At 41.2% G+C, this 20,068-nt stretch overlaps 1 protein-coding gene across 2 annotated transcripts in view; it reads left to right on the top strand.

The window, feature by feature from the left end:
- Positions 1-2,185, top strand: part of COX18 (cytochrome c oxidase assembly factor COX18) — an 89,333-nt gene extending 87,148 nt beyond the window's left edge. For both annotated transcript variants that reach the window (XR_013483859.1, XR_013483857.1), the window contains one exon: positions 1,732-2,185. The gene's annotated coding sequence lies outside the window, so the exon portion shown is untranslated. The remainder of the gene's footprint in view (positions 1-1,731) is intronic.
- Positions 2,186-20,068: the final 17,883 nt, after the last annotated feature.

The raw sequence follows: 20,068 nt of genomic DNA, 5'->3' as shown, positions 1-20,068 counted from the left end.
GTGCAGAGGCAGACTCGTGTGAGCAAGAGTTATTCATTTTAGAGACCTACAGAAATAAAAGGAGAGGATTTCCCCCTGGACTATCGCACTCTATTTCTCAGCAGACTGACTGTGTCTTGAAGCAATTAGGGATGGCACACAGGCCCTGATTGCTGAAGGTAGAGTTAAACCTAATCACACAGCAAGAATGTAGGACAGAAAGTGAATGCCCACTGAGGTCTCTTTGTGGGGAGAGAGGAGGAAGGAGGGAAGGGGGGAAAGATAGAGACAGAGTGAGAGACAGAGAATGAGAGACAGAGAGAAAGAGAGAGAAGGAGGGAGGAAGAGAGAGAGAGAGACAGAGAGATACACAGAGAAAGAGAGAAACAGAGACAGAAACAGTGAAAGAGAGACAGAGAGATAGACAAAGAGACAGGAGATAGAGGGGAAAAAGAGAGAGAGAAAAGGAGGGAGGGAGAGAGAAAGAGACAGAGACATACAACATCAAGACAGGCCTGTAATTGAGTTTGGAGTGCAGAAGTTCCCCTTTGTCTTGTAGCAAGCCTGCTCTTACCATTCAGGGGGCTATGTGGCACAGTGGATAGAGCACTGCGCTTGGAATCAGGAAGACTCTTCCTGATGAGTTCAAGTCCTGCCTCGGACACTTACTAGCTGTGTGACCCTGGGCAAGTCACTTTACTTTGTTTGCCTCAGCTTCCTCACCTGTAAAAAGTATCTTTGCCAAGAAAACTCCATAGGGAGTGAGACATGACTGAAAGATTAAACAACAGAGTCCCTTTTGCATTAAAATTTGTTTCTTTATTTGGAGACAAATGCCATTATAAGAGTATAGACAGCAAAGAACCACCGAGATGTAAGGGTAAACAGTGCTAGTTTGCCTGGCAGGATGAAGCAAGGCAGCTGCAGGCAGTGCAGAGGAGATCCATGTACCAGGTCCCAGCTGTGGCAAAACTGGAAAATTTGGTTGTGGCAGATGGCGCTTTCGGTTGGTCAGTGAGCCAGACAAGACCGGAGCTGCTCGTGGTGACATTCGGTTTGGGGCGGCAGCCACTGGCACTGGCTCCTCACCTCTTCGGAACTTCCAAATTCCTGGGCCCCCTTCTTCCCTAGACCCTCGCCTCTCCTGCCTCTCATCCTCCATCTGGGAAAACAGCCCTCCCCACGAGTTCCTACCATTCCAACACTGGTAATTACAACAGTGTGCTACTTTTGAGGGGCTACCCTACATCTTTCACCAACAAGTGGGATTGCCAGGGAATATGCACCTGTTCAGGTTCGAAGTACACTGTGGGTCTCTACTCCTGAAACTGTATAGCTCTTGGGTCCCCACTGGTGTGCTTATCTTTGATAGTCAGCCAGTAAACACAATTAGATAAAAGCAGTGACATTTTCTGAGCCGGCGCTATAAGAACGACAATAATAACAGTGCCCTTCTGAAAGCGGAGGTGACTCTTGCAATTACACGGCATCGGTGGGAAGAGTGGGCACAAACTAAGAGCGCAGGAATAGAGGCGTGTGCTTATGGAACACACGTGACTCAGACAACTCCTACCGCTGGCCCTGGAAGGTTTGTTGTCTTTCCGCTTCTCGCGACAATCCCAGCTGGCCTCTGCCTCTGGCTCCCTGCCAGATGTGGTAGTTCCCATTGACTAAGTAGCTTTACTACCAGGTGCCATCCTCGGTGAAAGGCAGGAGGGAGAAAATGATCAAGGGCTGATTTTTTTCTTTCAGAACTGGCTCTCCGGTACCAGCAGAACATTGTACCCAGTAACAGCAATGTTGTAATGATGATCAGCTGTGAAAGACTTAGCTACGCAGATCAATATAACGATCCAAGAGCATTCCAAAGGACTCATGATGAAAAATGCTGTCCACCTCCAGAGACAGAACTAAAAAACTCTGAATGCTCATTGGAGCATTTTTACTTTCTTTATTTTTCTTGGTTTTTGTTTTTGGTTTTTTTTTTTGTTTTGGTCTATGTTTCCTTTTGCAATGTAGCTAATGTGGAAATATCTTTTGCATGACTTCACATGTATGATTAATATAAAATACTTGCCTCTTCAAGGAGAGGGGAGGGAGGGGCAGGAGGGAGATAATTTGGAACTCAAAATTTAAAAAAAGTTAAAAATTACATGTAATTGGGAAATATTTAATGAAATGAATAAAATGTGTTGATAAAAAATTACTGGCTGTCTCTCTGCTGCCAGAGCCCACTGTCCTCAGAGCTATGGCTACTTTGGCTACTTTGGCGGCCTTCTTCGTATGTGTCAGTTTTCAATAGGCGACATAGGAGAGGCCAAGCTTTGTCTATTTATTTCAAACTTAGCTGTAGGATTTCCCATCTTGCAAAGGAGTAACCGTTCCAATTAAACTTTTCATTTAATTTAAGGCCTTAACATTTCATTGCCTCTGCTACCTGGCCCCCTGCATTCTGTAATTTTATTAACAATTCAAGAGAAACCCACTGCAGTAGGTTTGAAAATATTACTTTCTTTTCTTTGCTTGTGGGGATGTTGGCATTGGATAGAAAAACATATGAAGAATGAGCCAGTACTTCTTCTAGAAGGGGAGAACATTGTCTGGTAGCCCTCTCCTCACAGCCTGCCAGTCCTCCAGCATGAATCCTCACTGTCACAAAGGACACATCTCTGATTTAATTCGTCGTTGACCCCCTGGAGGTTTTCCATTCCCCACACACATTGGGATCTCAGCCTTGTTCTAGAGCACCCTTTGATTCAGTTCCAGGTAGTTAGATGGGAGCAATTAAAAAAACAAGAATTGGAGAGGTACCCTCATAAAGGTGACTAGCAGATCTTCTCTGCTCACCCCCAGGGTTTTCCTTCCTGCTAGGAAGAACCACCTGGGTACATTTACCCTTAGAGGTTTCATTAGACACATTATTTATTAAGCTTCATTTCTATAATTTTGTCTGGATCTTGGGTAAAATTTGGGTCCTGAGGTAATAATAATAACCTATAGCGTCTACTAGGTGCTAGCCAATGTGTTAAATGTAAGTGGGTAACCGATGATGGTTAATGATACACTAACCTTGTTTTACACAGAGCAGGGGCTCCTGTTTTGAAAAGTTCCCATCCTCCCACCGTCGAAGGCCAGCTTTACCCTATTGCCTTCGTTGTACGGGGACAACTAAGAATAGGATTTAAGTTAGTCAAATCCAGTCCCTCCTCTTCAAGGCAGTGGAGCCAGGCCACCAGAATTTCTTAGCAGTTCTGAGCAAACAGTGTTCCTTATGATGTATTACAATTCTTGGAAGGCAGTGTGAGTGATAGGTTCCCTAGGTGCACTTCAGGGTGGATGATTCACTGGCAGACAAATCTAGCCAAGATGGGGATTTTCATAATGCTCCTGAGGAAGACCAAAGGAGTCTACATTAGAGGGAGGGAAAATAGGTTTTTCTCTCAAAAGGGAGCTGAAAGGGCAAGGACTTAAAACCATTTCGGTAAGAAAGGTGTTCCCCACAACTGAAGCAACCCAACCATGTTGACCACTATTCTTTGGAGAGAATTTTGTAGATTTCTGAGAGGACTCAAGGTTGAAAATCAAGGTCTCAGTTCAGTCACCCTAGTTCACGACATAAGTCTGGAGGCTTTTCCATTCACCTTCAGATTTTGTAAGGATCTCATGTAAGTCCCTCATCATCCAGGCTACCAGAATGGACACACAGGGTGAAGGCAGGAGAAATGATGTTGCAGCAAGACATTGCCACTGACGCATTTGGCTTTGGGCTACCATAGCTGATCAATGCACTAGAAGGATTTCTGCCATCCAACCCAGAGCCCTATTGCACCACACAAGCGAGGCTATCCATATAATATTGCATTACTCCCACAATCACCATTATTAAACATAAACAATCCCCTTTTTACATGTGTGCGCATATATACGTGTGTGCAGGTGGAATCCTGCCCAATCTTCTTTTATCTCATCTTCTATATTCAGAGGCTATCTTTACAGGTAGTTGCACCTTCTCTCTCTCTCTCTCTCTCTCTCTCTCTCTCTTCTCTCTCTCTCTCTCTCTCTCTCTCTCTCCCTCCCTCCCTCCCTCCTCTTTTATTTCTCTCTTCTCTTCTTTATTCTCTCTTTTGCTCTTTTCTGCTTGTCTCTTTCTGAGGCTAGATTTGACCTCAGGTCTTGCCGACTCTAGGTTTCCCCAGCTTAGTATTCTTATTCCTAAAGCACAGACCTGGCAATGGTGTTCTGCTCAAGAATTTCTAGTGGTTTCCTACTGCCTCTGGGATAAAAATACAACCTTCTATTCTTTCAAAGCTCTACCTCCCCAAACTTACTGCATATCACTAGCCTTCATGTATTTTATGTTGTGGCCACATTGACTGACTTGCTGTTACCTGAAAAAATACTTTCCATTTCCCATTTTTGTCTTCCTTCCTCACCTCTGTCTCATCGGATCTGTTCTCTTTCTTCAAAGCTCAGCTCAAGTATTACCTAACCTCATTCTTGCCCCACCCCAGGAAACACTTTGTATGTGTTTATATATCTATATCTATCTCTACCTTTATCTTGGGGGCCATCTCCAGTCATCCTGATCTATATCTGGCCACTGGACCCAGATGGCTCCAGAGGAGAAAGTGAGGCTGGTGACCTTGCAGAGCTCTGCCTCACTTAAATCCAATTCATTTGCATGTCACAGCATCATCTTCCTATTATCATGGTCCTCTTTGCGATATATATGGTTCCCTACCATTAGTATGTAAAAGCTCCTGGAAGGCAGGGATGGCTTTATTTTTGTATCCCCAGCACCTAGAAGAGCACCTGGGACACAGTAAGTGCTTAAAAGAATTTGAATTCAAGAATACCTTGAATGACCAAGTTTTATCAATTGACAAAGTGCATTTTTTAAAAAATCCAAATTGCAAAGAAAATGGAGACAGTAGGACAAAAATAGACTTCAAAGTAAAATAGTAATATTTATATGTAATTATTTGTATTTCAAGTGCATTCACAGATAGGAGAAATTATAGTAAATTAGAATAAAATTATAAAAATTATTTTTAAAATTCTTATGTCAATTTGTGCTCTTGGTCCTCCTAGAATTTAACAAATATTTGTTGAATCCAATTAAATTGTTGGATGGTGTATTTTAACTCACACAAAGGAAGGCTTAAGAAGACATTTTGGAGTAAGAACACTTTCTATAGCGTCCCATCGCTGTGAAGAAATATGAGTTATTAAAAATAATTTAGTGTTAGATATATGTCTAAGTGCTAAGAGAAACTGGGGATTAGAATCAGGTCAGGATAATGAGAAGAATGTTCCTGGGAGAGATGATTTTAAAAGAAAAGTTATAACAATGTCTCAGAGGGTGGTTATAATAATAAATTTGTAATAGTTACATAAGTGCGTGGCTGAAAATGTGACCTCCCAGCCAGGGAAGCCTTCAAGGATTTCTCTTATGTAATTGAATAAGTAAGATGATAGGAATCGACATACTTAATCAGATCCACGGCCCCATCAGTTTAGAATTGTCTCTGACAGTACCACCAAAGTATGCATATTTTGGGAAAGCCTAGTTGTCTTTCTTAAAGTCGAAGATTATGGGCACCAAGCATATCAATTTCACTCAGTAATTCATCACAGTAATTTACTCTGTCCTGAAGGTCATCACTTCTTTGTCTTTGTTTTCCTCTTTTTGTCTCCACTGTCATTGTACTGTTCCGGGTAGACACATGCAAGTAGTACCCGGGGCATCCCCCTCACATGGGGGCCTCCAAAAGATCTACCCAGGTTCAAGATTCTCTGTTGGTCCAGATCCACTCAAAATAAACCTCATGAGCCCCCACTGATGTCTCTGCTTTTTCTTCTCTGCTCAGCCAGAAGATACAATTCATTCAAAGCAAAAAGGTATTTAACGAAATAATATACTAAGAAGATTTTCAATAGAACGTTCTTCTCATAAACATAACGCCCACTCTCCCAAAGACACAACAGCAATGTGGAGACATCACATAGGGGCAGCAGGAGCCCAAGCCTCTGATGATGCAGGGTGATATCTTCTGGTGACGGTTATCATTGTGCTTTCAATAGGCTCCTTGCTGAGGGTAGTGTCATCGCTGTCCCAGGAGGAGATAGTGTCTCTGTTAAGCCTGTTCCTCGTTTGATAGGGTCAAATATCCAATGGGGCAGCTCCTCACAGGTCATAGGGTATCTGTGTAGCTGGGACCTTTCTTTCCTAAACCACAATTCCCTGATATGGACAAACTGACAGCCCACAAGATTCACTAAGAAAGGCCTGGTACCTTGCCCATAGGCTAAGATTAGATCTATACTTTCTACCCCAGAGTCTGGGCTGGAAAAAGGCTCACAACATTTTGTTATGGATAACTACCTGCGAAATAGTTGGCCACTCTGAAACAACCTCAAGATCCTCTTTAATTTAGTTACAAATTAATCTGAGACCAGACAGGGTAACCTAAGGAGACAAGGTGGGTGTTCCCCCTCCATCTCTAGCCCATATTCCTGACTCTATTATGCAGAGCTATCAACTCTCAGCACAAATGTATTAAAAATTAGTGAGTCCCCTTCAACAGCTAAGACTTTCATCTATTATGCTTGCCCATCCTCTGAGACTTTTCTCCATATTTAGGTGCTAAATACATTTATTGAATTATACTGGATTTAAGACGTGTTGAATGAGCAGACTGATACAGTGACATTGGCCTCCTGGCTATTCCACAAACAACATATTGTTGTTCAGTCATTTCAGTCATGTCTGAGTCTTTGTGACCCCTTTTGGGGTTTTCTTGGCAGAGATACTGGAGGGGTTTGCCATTTCCTTCTCCAGCTCATTTTACAGATGAGGAAACTGAGGTAAACAAGGTGAAGTGACTTGTCTAGGGTCACACAGCTAGTAGTGTCTGAGGCTGGATTTGAACGCAGGTCCTCCTGACCCCAGACCTGGTACTCTATCCACTGCACCACCTAGCTGCCCTTCTTAATCGTTAGAACTGTCCTAAGAAACAGTGTGCAGCCTCAGGAGGCCAGGAGTTCTCCATCACTGAAACTCTTCTAGGAGAGTCTAGGAGAATACTTTTGAGATTTCTGTTCCGGTGCAACTGTGGCCGTGTTCAACCCTGGTATTCTTTGATTCTGGGTCTTTCATGTTTGGAATTATATCATGTGACTCAAGGATGTAGAGAGCGAATGAATTCTGAAAGTTCACAGCGTTTGAGGCAATCGATAGGAAACTCCGCCCCCTGCTGCGCCAGATGGAATTCCCTCCTGCAGCACGAGCCCTCTCTTTGCGACAGCGCGTCCCTGAATGTGGGGGTTTGAGCTGAGAAATGTGTTGCTTGGGCATCGGGCTTTGGGTAGCTGATCATTTCCAAGAACGTAATCATCGCCCGTCTGTGGAATCTGCAGGCTCAGCCCTTTGGCTTGTGCTTTGGATTAAGGGCATTCCAGAGAAGGTGACTCGTTACTCCATAAAGACTTAGAAAATGTGAAACTTTTCCCCTTTGGAATGAAGCTATGTGGATGGATTCCTGCATTTTACAGTGGAAACGCATGAACTTGGCGCCAGCTTGGCAACCGCTTTTATTCATTTAGCAGGTTTTTATTCTTTTAACAGTTAAACTTCTATTAGGTTTTACTGTTTGTTACATGCCATTTTTATGTGGTTCACAGTTTTATGCATTTTGCAGTTAACTGTTTAAAAGGATTTTATTTTTGTTTCTTGAGTGGAAGAAGTGATATACCAGTCCTGAGCCTTTATACTCTTTAATCCTGTGATTATTTTGTTGCTAAGGTATTAGAATCATGGATGAAAAATAGGCATAAAACAATTCATTTTTACTTAAATTCTAGCCTCTTTTTTCTTCCTCCTCATAGTACATTAAAATACTATGACTAACTGTGCACGTTTTTCTAAGTGGTACATATGATCAATATAATCAAAGAATCCATAATCTCATTTGTAGAGGTGGCGGAGTGTGGTGCAGTGGATAAAACACTGGTGCTGGAGCCATGGTAAGGATGGTGAATGTGTGAGTGAAAAGATTTGAACCTGAGTTCAAATCTGGCCTCAGATACTTACTAGCTATGAGATCCTAGGTAAGTCACTTAACCTCTGTCTGCCTTTGTTTTCTCATGTGTAAAATGGGAGCAATAATAGCATCTACTTCTCAGGGTTGTTATGAGTGTAAAACTAGATTATATTCATGAGGCGCTTTGTAAACCTTAAAGTGCTGTGCGTATGCTAGCTCTTATACTATCATCATCATCACCATCACCAGCATTATTGTTATTCCCTATGTTTGTGTACAGTATTTTTGAAAGATATATATCAGAGGTGTCAAACGCGTGACTCACCAGGATGAATGAGGCCCACAACACTCCCCAGTTGCCTCTGAACTAGACGGAATTGTAGTTGGGAAATATTTAACAAAATAAATAAATAACATAAATACAATAAAAGCAATAAACAAATAGCAAAATGAAGAAAAAACAATCAAATGCAGATAGCATTACATTTTAAAATTAAGTCACTATGCAGCCTGTAGGGATCCTTATGTATGAATTAGTATCCCTTGTTTTTATTTGAGTTTGATACCATCGGCATCTGTTATTGCAAGTACTGAAGTATATATTTAAGTGCCCAACAATAAAATTATAGGCTTCACTAAAACATAAACAAAATGGTTCAGTGCATTCATTATGGAGATGCTGCAATCAGAAGAATAAAGTAAGTCAGTAAACACATTGAGCTAATTTAAATGAAGGGAGTAAATCCATTTTCACATTCCTTCATGTGTTCTTTATCAAAGAAAGTTTTAAAAATTAATTCTAGCTGTGGTTTCATTGGGAAGACTTTATTAAGATCGTAGGCAGACCAGCACTGCCATTTAAGTGAATCAACTGATCACCAAGCATCGGTGAATATTTTTAAATTAGCCAGTCAAGAAGCATTTAGTAAGCGCCATTGGGTGCTGGGCTACATGTTGGAAATACAAAAACAAAATGGTGGTCCCCGCTCTCTGTATTCTATCACATAAATATACTTACATGAGTAAGTGTGACCCTTGTTCCAAAAGCCTTTCCTAGAGACACTACAGAGACTGCTCATATCTCTTAAGGAAGTTAAGTACCTAGGAGTTATGATTTAATCATCATTCAATAAGGTCCCTCTCTCCCTATGGAGCTTGAGAATATGTGTGAATTTAACTGTGATTGATGAGAATCTGTGAGATAAATCGTGGGGGTGATGGCGAGAAATAAGGTGAAAATAAAATTTTTAAATGTCAGTTTGTGAAGAAACATTTTACTGGCAAATTTTATGAGACGTGAATATGCAAAGAGACTGCTAAATGTGATGGTGTGAGAGAAACGAAAGATGCTGTTTTCTTGTTATGTGTGGAGAGAGACTAAAAGAAGAAAGAGATCAAGGTGATGGATGTATCTTCTTTCTTTATCACCAGATTGCGAAGGACAAAGGCAGGAATTTATAATGGATTCTACAGGCAGCAGAGAGACATTGGAGTTGACAGAATAGGAGAGTGGCATTGTCAACTTATACTTTCTGAAATTCTATGGGACAATCTGTATGGTGGTACTAGCAGCATGAGAATGTGGCCTATGGCATCTTCCTACATCTGGGTGTCATGGTTATTGTAAACAGCAAAACAACTCTGTCACACAACTGTCCATGAGAAAACATATATAACCACGCATATGGCCATAGACCATCTTTTGGCACTAAGCCTTTGTTTTGTTCCTATGTAACACCTGCCTAGGTCTGGGTATAGTATGGAGATCTACCACAGTTCTGGTGGGACTGCCCCTCTAGACAGTCTGCCTCCTGACACAGTGACTTTGTGTCACAAATCACAACCTTGGCCATAGCTTCTAAGGCTCCTGTTCTCTTGGGCACCATTGTGCCAGAGGTCATGAGACCCTGGTGGTCAGTTGCCTTATGACCCTTTATAGGTGTTAAGCTCTGGTTACATTTCACAAATGGGAAGAGAAGAGGACCATTAGCTGGAGAGATGAGGATTCACGAGGAAACCTGAGACATGTTGGATCTTGTGGACACTTCCGCCTTGGTCTCCTGGACTTCAAAGACAGCTCTTTTGGTCTCAGAACCCCTTCACACTCTTAAAAGCTACTGAGAACTCCAAAGAGATTTTATCTGTGTGGGTTGTATCTTTCAATATTTACCTCACTAGAAATGAAAATATGTTAGTATTAGGAAAATAATTTTGACCTCATTGACTCGCTGAAAATATCTCATGGACATCCAGGAGTTCCTGGACCACTCTCTGAGAACCTCTGCTCCAGCCCAAGGCCATGGGGGAACCAGACTCCACCCCATGCACTTTTATTCTTTATTCATCATAAATAGTTGTGTAGACTTACAGAATATGAGAACAAGGAAAGATCACCGGAATCATCCATTCCAGTTTCCTTATGGGACAAGTAAATAAAGCAAGGCAGAGCAGTGAAGTGATTTGACCAAGACTGCTGAATAGTCTTTACAAAAGATATACATTTGTTGAATTTGGTACTAAATAGGTGCTTGGTTTCGTTTCCCATGTAGTTAGTAATTCTCTTCCCAGTAGAGACTCTTTTCCTATTGGAATAACTTGTTAATGGCCTTGTGGCTGGAGAAGGGCAGAATAGCAACACTTTGTCTAATCTTGGTAGTGACTCCTCATTGATGCCCAATGTGTGTGGGGTTTTTTTTCCTTGCAAGGCATCATCAACCTTGGAGATTCTTTTTACACTCAAAATATAGGGTGAGCAATGTTTGCCATGTGAAAAAGGATGAGTCTCCCATTGTTGAACGAAAGGAATAATTTCCAGGATGTTGTGCAAGCCTTATAAATAATGGAATGTGAGAATCTAAAATTGCTTGCTGTGATAATGAAAATGTTCTCTTTTCTTTGTGCTTAGACACACTGAAATTAAGCAACTCACATGAAGCTAGTAAATGGTATATATAAATTTATACTTCCTTAAATATTTTTTTAACCCAACAATCATAAAAATGTGTCTTCCTCAATTTGTAAATTTGCTGTGGCACATGAAGATTTGAAGCCATGGTTGTAGATGAGCAGAGATGTTTCCTTGCCTTGTCTTGATAGATGGATGTCAGGAAACTGGTATTCTGTAGGGCAAGAAGGCAAAGAGATATTTAGTTTACTGGGCTAGAGAGAAGATTGTCTATTCAGCGATCAAAACCAAGGGTGCAGTGGAGGAGGGAGGTGCTTGATTCCAGCTGTACAGCGTATTTATGTGTGCCAAGAAATAATGACACTGATGGATGATGAGTGGTTTTGGTGTAAAAGAAAATGGCTTAGTAAATTGGGTATGAGTGACCACTGGAATTCAAATGCTGAAGAACTCCAATGGATCTGTGATCTGCTGAAGTTGAGAGGCCAGGCTCTGGGGCATTGCACCCTTTCATTCACCTACTAAGGATCCCATCTACTCTGGACCCATGCAAACAGGAAGACCAGGATAGTAAGGGTATGAGGTAGGATTTGAACCTAGAACCTTTTGACTCCATGTCTAGCTCTTTCTTTCAACCTAAGATTCTGAGGTTCTTCTCCTATAACTATTTTAAGGGGCCCCCTCTTCAGTACTTATGTAGAACTTTTCTATACCCACTTGATATGTGTCAAGGGAGGTCATTTGCCAGCTAGCTGCCAACTATAATTGCTCCAGAGAGGATGGCTTCAGGTATGTACCAGCATATACCTTTCTTTCCTTCCCATTCATTCAATTATTACCATTGGTTCTGTCTCTCTAGAACTCATAAAATTCCATATGGAAAATACCATGTGATGATTATCCACACCGACAGCAGGAAGAAGTAAACGATGACATAGGAATGAATATGGATCATAGAAAAAAAATGAGTCACTGTATGGTATTAAATAAATAAACTCTATTGTGTAGAAAGGTAGAAAGAGCATGGACTCTGGCATGCCTGTGGCTATCCTCCATCCCAAGACCTACCAAAGGTCATCAGTCTTTCCAGTTTTCCCTTTCCTTGGCCCATTTGTTGGTGGAGAAGGGAGGCAGATTGACCACACATCTGCAGATGTCTGGCCCCTCTCCCCTCCTGGCACATCCACCATTCTCTGTTGCTTAGGAGTCAAGCCAAGCCTAAGTGTAAAGAGTGTTTGGCCACAACTCCAGCTAATTAAGGAGCCAAAGCTATAAACCATTTGCACGTGTGCCCAATTGGCTCCAGGGCACTGATGGTAGTCTGGCATCAAGTAGAGTGGTGGTGGGGGGAGAGCACCCTATCCCCTAGTCAGTTCTGCTTCTGCCTGGTCATGGGGTGGTGAGTGTGTCTGTGCCCTGAAATGGTCTCAGGTAGTGTGGTCTATTTCTGATCTAAAAGAATGACAGTAAGCAGGTAGTTATGGGTAGTGGCAGCTAAGTGGTACAATGGATAGAGTGCCAGGCCTGGAGTCAGGAAGACTCATCTTTGTGAGTTTAAATCTGGCCTCAGACACTTCCTAGCTGTGTGATCGTAGGCAAGTCAATTAACCCTGTTTACCTCGGTTCCACATCTGTAAAATGAACTGGAGAAGGAAATGGCAAACCCCTCCAGTATCTCTGCCAAGAAAACCCCACATGGGGTCATGGAGAGTCAGACAGGATTGAAACATCTGAACAACAAAAGTTATGGGTAGCATCAGGCCCCCTGAGCCTTGAGGCAGAGCCCCTAGAATGAGACCAGAATAGAGCTAAGCACAAACCAAAGGACATTGACCTCTGGGCTGGCTGTTGGCATAGACAGGAAGGAAGACACATGATGTGATTTGAGGGGAGCAGTTAAAAGACTCCATTCTCTGAAATTCTTCTCTCCATGGACCGCTTCAGTGCCTGGAACTACCATCCTTCATGGCCTAAGAGCAGCCTGGTAAGATGTAGACACCCTTTGAGTAGAGGGACACATCAAAAAATGTATACCTTGGCATGAATTACTATATATAATCATTAGTTAACAGGACCCAGGGAAATGAGTTCTGAAAGTATGTTTTGAAAGGTTTAAAGCATGGGAGGATCTTGGAGAATTCTGTTCTGAGTGGAGTGCCACCGTTGCCCTGAATGGCTGGGAGCACCAGGAGGATATATAGATTGGGGTTCAAGGAGGCAGGACAAAAAAGGGAGTGGGGGTGGGAGGAGGGTGTTGAGGACCAGCCTCTCAGTGTTGCCTTAAGACCAATACTGGCCCAGAGTCAACAGACTTGGCATTAGCACCAGTTGGCAAATTTCCTTTTTGATGCCCCAATTCTATAACCAATATTTTGTTGGATTCAATAGTGGTAATAATAAATTATCTCGATCCTTACAACGACTCTAATAATAATAATAATAATAATAATAATAATACTGATTAGTTCAGAGGTTGGGAACCTGCGACCTCGAGGCCACATGTGACCTAGGTCCTTGAAGATGTTATTTTGACTGAGTCCAAGTTTTACAGAAGAAATCCTTTTATTAAGGGGATTTGTTTGGTGAAGTCTGACTCTCCGTGATCCCTTTTTGGGTTTTTCTTAGCAGAGATAGATGACACTGTTTGTGAGTCTAGGTTTGCTGTTCAGTCGTCTCAGTTGCATATAATCATTTCTGACTCTTTGTGACCCCATTTGTGGTGTTCTTGACAAAGATGGTGGAGAGATTTCCCATTTCCTTCTCCAGCTCATTTTACAGATGAGGAAATTGAGACAAACAGGTTTAAGTGATTTGCCCAGGGTCAAACAGCTAGTAAGTGCCTGAGGTCAGATTTGAACTTGGGGGTTCTTTACTCCAGCCTGCACTCTATCCGCTAAGCCATCTGGCTGCCCCACATAGTAGTAATGGTAGCTAACATCTATATAGTGCCTACTATATGCAAGACACTGTGTTAAGCTCTACAAATATCATCACAACGACCCTGGGAGGTAGGTACTGTTATATCCCCACTTTATAGATGGAGAAATCGAGGCAAACAGAGGTTAAATGATTTGCCCAGGTCTGTACAACTAGTAAGTTTCTGAGGTTGAATTTCATCTCACATCTTCCTGACTCCCTGGCTAGTGCTCTATTCAGTGTACCACCCAGCTGTGGATAAATGTTAAAATCCCTGTCATTGTTTTTATCGAGAATCTAATGGCTCTGCTACTGCTCAGGTGGAATGCATAGTTTTCATAAAAATTATTCGAAATCACACATATTTCCATGAAAATTAACAGTTGTATTTGTCAAACTATAAGAAGAGATGAGGAACATATTCGGGCAGAGGTAACAGTGTTGATGTCCCCAGTGAATGACCTTGGGCTCTCGTGCCACCAGAATCCAGGCTCCCACTCACCTTCAGGTTGGTAGATCCCAGTCTAAACACTTTTCCAAAACTCTCATCATGGGAAGCACAGATATTATTTTATACGAAAGAGGGTCAGTGGGTTCTCAGTTTTACAAGAATCTCTTTTGGTGGAAAAGAATCCTTCTATAAAAAAACCTTTTTACTTTCCCAGCCCTCTTACAATGTTGTGCTTGGGAAAGGAAGTTTATGAATTCCAGCCACTTTTCTGACCTAGGACATGGGGTCCTGGAACTGCTGCCTGTGAATCTATGTTATGAATGCTTCCAACATGGGCTGACCAGAAGAGGGATGAATTCTCAATTTTCCATTCTATTTATAATGAGAGGGCCTAAGAAAAGCACTGAAACGTTGAACAAATAATAAACAGTACTTTCAATTTGTTGAGCCTTTTATACTTTTCCAAACATTGTTACAGTTAAGCTATAACTAAGAATTTGGGGTCTTGGGGGCACAGATTGGTGAATTTACCCAGAGAAGGAATGGCAGAGGCAGCATGAAGCACTCTATGGGACACCTTCATGCTTGGATACTGGGGAAGGACTGTCTGCTTCAGGGAAGCTGATGAAGCTGGGGGGGGGTAGTCATTTGGTGGGAGTGGAGCAAGGGGGAGAAAGCATTCCCTGGTCCAGGAGGGTCATTGCCTTCTAATGGCCACTGTGGATTTCCCCATTTAGTGAATCAACAGGAAACCAATTTGGTTTACCCACGTCTTCAGGAAAGGGGAGGGCAAGAAATGCTCAAAACCAGCTTGATCTTTAGGAAGCAGAGGGGAATTCATGACACTTGGTTATAAAATGATCTGGTTCTCGCTACATCTCCTAGGAAGGTTGGCAAGAAAAAAAAAATTGGTGGCCAAAAAAAAAAAGCAGGGAACCCCAACCTGGTATACATATATCTCCAGGCAGTAAAAGAAGCTTGTCAAAAGTTGAAATTAATCTACTTTATTTCTTCATGTATGTGGCAAACTCTAATATATTGAATAGGGAGTGTGGGAAAGTTTACTGAAAGCCAAGGCTTATAGTTAGACAGGGAACATTCCTTTATGTGTCATAAAGACACATACCTCTGAGGCCATCAGTTTTTTCAATTGTGAGACTGATGACAGTTTTTCTTTTGCTTTAATTTTTTTATCAACCAGAAAATAAAGATTTATTGTACTGCAACAGAGCAGCTAGGTGGTGCAGTGGATAGAGTACCAGGCCTGGAGTCAGGAAGATGAGTCTTCCTGAGTTCAAATCTGGCCTCAGACTCCTACTAGTTGTATGACCTTGGGCAAGTCACTTAACCTTATTTGCCTCAGTTTCTTCATCTGTCAAATGACCTGGAAAAGGAAAGGCAAACCACTCCAGTCTCTTTGCCAAGAAAACCCATATGGGATAAAGAAAAGTCAGACACAACTGTAGGGTCCAGAATTGCCCTATACATGGATATTCACAGTCCCCCTGCCCCCAAACAGTGGGGCAAGTTTGATACCAAAAAAGAGGTGGGGAGCTCCATGATGATTATAAGAGAAGTTTAATGATCATAATGGGTTGCTTACATAGGGACAGCATGATGGATCCCTGCCAAGAGTTTAATACTCCTCAGTCCGGGGCGGCGGCCAGACAATTCAGTGAATCCCTGCAAAAACCCCCAAAGAAGTCCCATGGTAGTTATAGAAATCAAACAAAGGGTGGAGGAGTGATAGAGTGTCATTACATATGTCATTACTGTTTAGTTAACGTTTGAGTCCAGAGTCCCAGGTATCAAGGCCAATGCTATTGGGTAGAGGTCCAGACGCACAAGGCCATATACTGGTCACTGTGGCCTTGTTATGGCTTTCACCAATCAGGGCACAATAACTGAAATGACTGAACAACAAACAGATACTATTTTAGGCAAAGCCATAATTCAGTCAGTCAGCATCTAATAAGCACCTATGATGTGCCAGGCATTGGCCTTTGGGGATACCAAAGCCAAGACTGAAACAATCCCTAATCTTAAGGAGAAAACAGTACATGTGTAAGTATATGCAGAATAAACATAAATAGGATAAATACAAGGTAAGTAGGGGGGAAGGTCACTAGCATCTGGGCATGAGAAAAGACCTCATGCAGAAGGTGATATTTAAGTTAAGTATTAAAGGAAAACTAGGGATCCCAAGAGGCAGACATGAAGATTAAGTTCATTCCAGTCATAGGGGATGGGTAGCACGAAGGCATGGAAATAGACAACAGAAATACATGTAAAACATAGAGAAGGCCAATGTAGTTGGATCACAGAGTTCAGAAGAAGAGGCAGGGAAGCGGGGGAAGTTCACTGGTGCTGGAAAGATAGGTTGGGGCCAGGTTGTGAAGAGCTTTAAAAGTTAAAGAGAGGAGTTAATATTTTTTGACCCAGCAACACCACTACTAGGTCTGTTTCCAAAGATGATGAGGGAAAAAAGGAAAAGAACCTAAGAACATTCTAAAATGTTTATAGCAGCTCTCTTTGTGGGGGAAGGACTGGAAATTATGCAGGGATGCCCATTGATTGGGGAATGGCTGAACAAGTTGAGGCATATGGTTCTGATGGAATAATACTGTGCTGTAAGAAATGATGAGCTCAATGATCTTAGAAAAACGTGGAAAGGCTTGCACAAAATAATGAAGAGCGAAATGAACAGAACCAAGAGAACATTGTATACAGTAATAACAATATTGTTTTAAGAACAACTTTGAGCAAATGAGCCGTTTTGACTATTGTAAATACCCAAATTAACTATAAAGTTATGACTGTATAACTGTAATGTGAAGAAAGATACTATCTGCATCCAGAGAAAGAATTGATAATTAGAAGTATGTGTAGAATAATTTTACATATGTAGCTATTTGTGTCTAAAGGTAGTCATCTCTAGGGTGGGGAGGGGAAGAAATTTGCGTGATAACTATTATATATTTAAAAGGAATAGCAACTTTTACATAATAGATTTGCAGTTTTATATGCAATTATCTTTTTTTGAAAAATTATACTATGATATGGAAATGCTTGTTTTATCCTATGAATTAAAAAAATAAAAATAAATTAAAGAATATTTTCTACTGAGGCAAAAGGGAATGGCTGGAGTTTCTTAAATAGATGAGTGACATAGGTCTGCATTCATTCACTTGGGCAGCTGTGTGTGGGAATATTTGAAGAGAGATACAAACTAGGAGTCTTGTCACACTCTGGTTGATGAGCTTCAGGTTGAGTTCATGAGATCACAGGATTTAGAATTAGATCTTAAAGCTCATAAAGACCCACCACTATCCCATTTTTATATGAGGAATCTGAGTCTTACCGAGGTGAAATTATTTACTTAAGATGAAAGAGGTATCAAGTGACAGAGAGAGTTATGGTAGTGAACTCAAGATCCGACACTTATCTAAAGTTCAACAAACATTTATTAAAAAACCTTCCCTGTGAGAATTTAGCAAGCATTGTAAGAGATATAAAGTTTAATTCAATAGACAGTTACTAGTTAACTAGTCATTCAACAAGTGTTAATTAAGACCTGATGATGTACAAGGTTTTGAGCAGGGTTCTGAAGATACCAAAATAAAACTGAAAGCAGCCTCTGTCCTCATTATTGAACCTCTGCTTGAGGATACAACATGTAAGCAGACGATTTGAAGAGGGAGAGAAAAATAACAGCGAGGGGGCACCAAGAAAAGTTTTTCATAGAACTTGGCACCTAAGCTGAGCCTTAAAGGAAGCTAGGGATTCCATGAGGTGGACATGAAGAGGGTGTACATTCCAGGCAGGGGGATAGTCTGTGCCAAGGCTTGGAAGCAGAAGATGGAATGTTGTGAATGGGAAACAGTGAGTGGTCCAATTTGGTTGGAACAAAGAGTGCATGAAGGGGAGGGATGTGAAATAAGTCTGTAAAGTTAGGTTAGGCTGGAATGAGATTATGGGGGTGGGGGTGGGGGAGCCTTCAGTGCCAAACAAAAGAGTATGTACTCGATCCTGGGCAATAGGAGAGAGATCTTGGAAGCTGCGTGGAGCATGGATTGGACAGGAGAGAGAAGAGGGGACTAGTTAGGATACTATTGCACTGCAACAACAGAAGTACTGTTACTGCTATCAGTACTACCAGTACTACTAGTACTACCAATACAAGTACTACCAGTACTATTAGTACTAATACTACTACTTCTGACAATAATAATAATAATAATGATAATGATAATAATAATAATGAAAGTATGCTCAAAGTTCAGCCCACCATCCATACTACAAGTGGGGACAACAGCTAGAGCAGTGTAAAAATAGAGAAATACCAACCAGGGTGATGCACACCAGGTACTTCCTGTGCCTTATGGTATCTGTGAAGGCTTGATATAAACCCTGAACCATCTGAGAATTAGCCTCTGGCCACTGGGGTTAGAGCCCCAGGCAGTATGACCGTCCTAAAGAGTCAAAGAGCTAGATGAGTGGCCTGAGGTTACAGGTTAGCTCTTCTCAAATCTGTCATGATGATCAACTTGATAGGAAGAACAGCCAAGTGATGGTTCCCCTTTATGTGCTGTACCACCAAAAGGCATGAAATATGGGAACCAATCCGAAATATCAATACCTCTGGAAAGGCTTCAGTGTATTCTGACCTGAATGTTAAATTGGGCAAATCACCAATATGCATTACGAGAGAAACAGAGAGAGAGAGAGAGATCTTAAAGCTCTCCAGAAAACCCTTGTGTTTCAGGATGTACAAATAAAGAGTAAGAGTCAAAATCTTGTGCATTCCATGGCAAATTATGTAAAACAAATGACTTTAGCAAAAGGAAGGCATATTATATATTAAACATTTGTAAATATATAAAAGTTATAAAAGTGTTTGCATATAATTTATTTTACATTATCCTAATGTATTTGCACACAACTGTATGTTCACAGCATTCTCATCTACTAATTTAGCAATCTTAAAAAAAGGAAAAAAGATAAGACAGTCTGGTTGGTCTTCTCCTCTTCCTCCTCCTCCTCCTCCTCCTTCTCCACTTCCTCTTCCTCCTTTTCCTTCTCCTTTTCTTCCTATTCCTCCTTCTCTTTCTCCTTCACATTCTTGTCTTTTGCATTTATTTTGTAAATTTAAAAAATAGGGGAATATGTTCTGAATATTTCTATTGATAATGTCTCAAAATCAATTGTGAAATGGCTCATTATACATTATTTGAGTAACATTACTAATCATTGTCATTGTTGGCCTTGATTAACTGGTTGGAAGTTTCAGAGCAAGGTAAGTACATTTCCAGAACAATCTACTTGTTCTTAAGAATCACAGTCCTCCCAGATAACCTCTTATCTCTTGTATACAAATCCCTTGACAACCACCTAACAAGTTTCACTGTTGACTTGACAAGGACAGTGTCCTTGAAGGTAAGCCCTTGTAAGTTGTCTTCCACACATATGCACATTTTCTGAAATAAGCATTACTATCTCAAGAAAAGAAAAACAAAAGCAAGAAAAAGATGTGAACCATCCCACTGTAGTGGCAATATGTAAAGTACATATCCTTTGTCCTCAGGTGTCCAGTGAAACTTCTGATCAAAATGGCCATCTGAGCAAGGCAACACAATGAAATTATCACCATCAGCCTGAACCAGAAAACTTTAATTTTAGACTACATCTTGTAGAAGAAGATTTTCTTTTTAAAAAATTTTATTAATTTATTTTGATTTATCAATAATCGCTTCCATATGCTTTTGAGTTTAAAAT

Source organism: Phascolarctos cinereus, unplaced genomic scaffold, assembly GCF_003287225.1.
Source record: "Phascolarctos cinereus isolate Bilbo 61053 unplaced genomic scaffold, phaCin_HiC Scaffold_9;HRSCAF=440, whole genome shotgun sequence".
Taxonomy (NCBI): domain Eukaryota; kingdom Metazoa; phylum Chordata; class Mammalia; order Diprotodontia; family Phascolarctidae; genus Phascolarctos; species Phascolarctos cinereus.
The sequence above is the reverse complement of the archived record's forward strand: the minus strand, read 5'-3'. Positions and strand labels throughout refer to the sequence as shown.